Genomic DNA, 4,815 nt, shown 5'->3' with positions numbered 1-4,815 from the left:
TAACAGGTTCCATGTCTCAAAGTTTATAGATGGCCGTTGAAAGACTGAAGATGAGGAACATGGATCTGAAAAAATAAACTAACTTGAAGAAAAAGAGTTAAGGAGAGTCTATAAACTTCTCTATACAACCCATAGCTTACACTTACCACTATTAATTAATACCATTAAGTGTTGCACATTAACTGTTTCCATAAATGGATATAAACGTTAATTTTTTGGAACTAACGAAAAAAGAAATTCAATCTATAATAAATTTTAAACTTTCTTTTACTAATTTAAAACATTGATAAACATTTTTGCACGACGAGATTACAGAATCATCCTCTCCGGATCAAAGAACGGTGACGTTGATGAACTTCATCTCTTCTTTCGACATTAGATCGGTGAGGATTCTCTCGTACTTTTCGAACAACTCATCGATTATAGACTCCCCAAAATGCTCCACTAGCAAGTAGCAACGGCTCCGCCACCGATCTCATGCATTTTGCCACATCGTAGCTGCCGCCGCCACACTCAGCCCATCTTATCTCCGAAGACTCAAGGCGGCTGATGGCGAAGGAGCCCTCTTCTTCCACGCTCCTCCTCACCTCCGCCAGGGAAAGAGTGTATTGAGGGATGTTGAATGAGTGGAGCTTTTCTTCCTCGATGGCTCCCTCCGATACCATTTCATTTAGAGAGAGAGCTAAGAGTTCCCAAATATAGCAGCATTCCTCCGCCCAAGATTAGTAAGCACCATTGCTCCGCCTCCCACAACTTCCTCTGACCGGCATTTCAAGAAGGTGTCGAAATCTAGTCGGAATTGGGAGTAACAAGCGTTTATCACCGGCGCCTGGCTTCCGCTTCCGATGTACTCCCTCCGTCCCAGATAATTTGTCTCATTTTTCCATTTCGGTCCGTCCCACATAATTTGTCTCATTTCACTTTTTACCATTTTTGGTAGTGTACCTTGTATTCCACTAACTCATGCATGCACACATTTTATTATAAAACTAATATATAAAAGTAGGACTCACATTCCACTCACTTTTTCAACTCACTTTTCATTACATTTCTTAAAACTCGTGCCCGGTCAAAGTGAGACGAATTATCTGGTACGGAGGTAGTATATTTCTTCCTTGTTCCATTTCTCCACCCTTTCAGGGACCTTAACATTGTAAATTTGTCGATTAATCACGGCAGAATAAAATGTTGATAGAAAAACTATAATGTATGCTAAAAATAAGGGTAAAATAATAGTACCCAGATAACTATGAATTTTGATCAAATTACTGATTTGGTAGATAATACATGTTTTAATGATAAATTGGTAAACTAAGAGAGAGAAAAAAAATTGACTATAATATGAGAGAAGGGAGAAAGTAAGAGAGGTGGGAGAAAAAGTAAGAGATAAGGAGAAAAATTGGATACACTCTGAGACAAAGTTTCCTTTTTCGAAATGAGACTATTTTTTGTAGACATCCCTGAATGACAAAATGAGATTATTTTTCGTCAACGGAAGTAGTATGAATTTTTAATATTCTAGATAAGTTACCCACGCGATATAACCGCTAGTGACATTTATTGTTTTTTTGTCGACGCACCAAATCGACAACATTTTACAAGCAAGAAATCAAATATAGTATGCCGTTACAGGAAAATTGACAAAATTGTTAAAATTCATGGTTTTGTGGATGACTTCTAAGTTGTGGGACAAACCATAATGCCTCAAGATAATTTTCGACAATTTCCAACAATTTAAATTAGAAAGAAAAACATAACAATAGTTTTGGAAGGGGCTTAAGAAGAGGGCCTTATTATAAGTACTAGTCCTTATAAAGTACTCCCTCCGTAGTTCGTCCCAAGGAAGATGACCCTTCCTTGTGCAGCACGAGAATTTAAGCAACCTTATTTTGTGTGTGGAGTAGAGAGAGTAAAGTAAGATAGAGGGAATAAAGTAGAGAGATATGTGTTTCTATTTATAATAATGAGTCATCTTAGTTGAGACCAACTACAAAAGAAAGTGAGACATCTTCAGTGGAGACAGAGAGAGTACTAGTATAACAATATAAAAATAAGTACTAGTATAACAATATACACTAAACTATTTCCCCTTATTTCCCCCCTTATTATTATAATAATAAGGGAACTAGTTTATCGAACATTTACACTTGCGTCCTACAAGTCTCATAATCTAAAACTATTTGATTGGTGATATAGGATCATTTAGTCTGCTTAAAATAATAGTATGTGTTCAGCCCCCCCTCTTCCTTGACTAGAACTGGCAGAACCCATCTCAAATAGGCTATTCACCCTTTCGTCTTTACTCACATACAACGAACATAGTACGCTAATATGGAAGTAGTTGAGGTGCTTCGCTTGAACGGAGGTCTCGGAGAAACCAGCTATGCCAACAACTCTCTCATTCATGTAGTGATCGGTACGAATTTTAATGCAAAATATGTAAAGTAAAAGCGAAAGAGAAGAAAAGGTGGTTTAAGTATCCTTAGTAGAAAACAGAACACACCTACATAAAGATAGAAATTTACCATGATAGAAACTCCCTGAGTCCCCATTAAAGTCTCATACCTGACCACTACATGTTTTAAGAAGTTGTTTGACTTTAGATACAAAGTGGATAGAAAAAAGTTAGTGGAATGTGAATCCCAATTTTACATATTACTCCTAATTTATAATAACTATGTGCTACAAAAAATCTCCTATAACCTAGGAAATCAAATCAAAAGCAAATCAAATCCTAATCACTATGAAAGTAAATAAAATCATAACAACTAAATAATACTAAAGCATAAATAAAGTTAATAAATATACGGAGATAATATCAGCTCCCTTTCGGAATAAAATAGAATATCATGTCCCTATCAACTCTCCCACCGTTGAAAACCACATTTCCCTCAAGGTGGAAGTCAGCAAAATAATCTTCCATCTCATTGTCGCTGTCTTTGTTTGGATCTTCGTCTGCAAACAAAATTGTATCGTTTGGGACCGCAACGAGTGCTGAAGAAATCATATTTGGGCATGAGATCTCTTTAGCAATCATCTTTGGCCATGAGATCTCTTTAGCAACTTCACTGACATAACCAATGAGGACAACATTAATTTTTGGGCTATGAAAATTTGGAGGAAATGTGGTTTCCACCAAATTCATTGCCTCATCCAACGCTTGTGGCAATTTGTCATCATTTTTTACCGTCTCTTCGATGAAGGGATTAGACTCGACATTTGTTGTTGGCTCATCATCATTTTTTGCAACGAGCTCGATGATAGAATCAGATGTGGCCTCTTTTTAGCCATGGCCTCTTTTTTTGCTAAATATGCAACTGCTTCCATAATTTTGTTGAGAAGTTTATTCGTCTCGGCGAAGTAAATGGCATCCTCATCAAAGTTATGATAAACCGCATCCAGAAATTCTTGCCATGAGCAATTAGGATTCTAGCTTCGATACTCGTGGAGCCATACAGATGCTGGATGGTCAAAAAACAACCTCACAAAAAACAGACGATCAGCATCAGAGAACAAGTGATAGTCAAAATATTCCTGAATATCCAAAATCCACCTCACGGGATTAACACCAGAAAACCGAGGAGGAGAGTCCGGAGGAGAGTTTGACAGCAAGATTTACATGATGGTAGAAATCAATAAGAGGATGAGAACTTAATGAAAGCACCAATTTGATAGGAATTAATATGAGATTAATTCCTATTGAATGTATTATATGAAAAGACAGCACAAAGGGAGCAAAATAGCGTAGATTGGCGGTTTCTCCAAGAGGGCGAACCGAGGGAGAGAACGAGATTAATAATTTAATTTTTCATTCTGCTTGATAATAATAAAAGACTCCACACATATTTATAATATGTGTGGTACAAAAAGATCTCCTATACACTACGAAAGCAAATCAAATGCTAACCACTATGGAAAGTTAATAAAATCATAACAACTAAATAATACTAAAGCATAAATAAACTAAATAAATATACGGAGAGAATATCAGCTCCCTTCCGGGTTAAAATAGAATATCTTGTCCCTATCACGATGCCTATAACAGAGGAAGCAATAACGCAAGTTTACCATCACGAACCGCTTTTGCATAGCCGAGCTATACTAATCGTCCGGGCCAAACTCTTTGGTGGTGGCGGCGGAGCCAAGGCCGTCAGCTGCCCGAATTCCAGATATTCTTGAACGATCTCCCGGGGAACGATTTCAACTCCATCTTCCAATCCTTGCTGCCGAAGTTCCGAGCTCAGCTCAACCGAGAAATGGGTTCTAAATCGGCACCTTGTTTCGTCTACGGAGTTCCGGCTCATTTTACGGCCGCCGTTTCGCCGCAAACTGCCTCCATTTTGTTCACTCTTCTTACAGCCTCGTGTGGCTCTCCAAAGCACTCTTCTTAAGCCCCTTCCAAAACAATTTTTATGTTTTTCTTTCTAATTTAAATTGTTGGAAATTGTCGAAAAATAAGAGCTATTCTATTTAGCCTTTGTTCGGTTGTTATAATTGCTTATGATTAAATATTATGAAGTTGACTAAAATTTTGATACTACTAAAATTTTATACATGAGCATTTTTGTTGAAATTTTATAGTTAATTTTGATTGTTTTCAAATAATAAACGAAAATTATATTAGTCTTACATTAGATGCATATTTATTTCAGAATAAATCGTGTTATATGATCTATTTATGATTAAAACTATTAAAATATTGATTAAAACTAAGTTTGCGCCGGCATACCTTATTGATTAAATATTAGAAACTATCAAATATTGATTAAAAACTATTAATTTGTGTTATTTAATCATTTTAATAATTAATAAAAA

General features: G+C 36.3%; 1 pseudogene; it reads right to left on the bottom strand.

Annotated features, from left to right (window-relative positions):
• Positions 1 to 331: 331 nt before the first annotated feature.
• On the bottom strand, positions 332 to 2,406 carry LOC121790078 (annotated as a pseudogene).
• Positions 2,407 to 4,815: the final 2,409 nt, after the last annotated feature.

This window comes from Salvia splendens, unplaced genomic scaffold (assembly GCF_004379255.2).
Source record: "Salvia splendens isolate huo1 unplaced genomic scaffold, SspV2 ctg405, whole genome shotgun sequence".
Classification (NCBI taxonomy): Eukaryota; Viridiplantae; Streptophyta; class Magnoliopsida; order Lamiales; family Lamiaceae; genus Salvia; species Salvia splendens.
The sequence above is the reverse complement of the archived record's forward strand: the minus strand, read 5'-3'. Positions and strand labels throughout refer to the sequence as shown.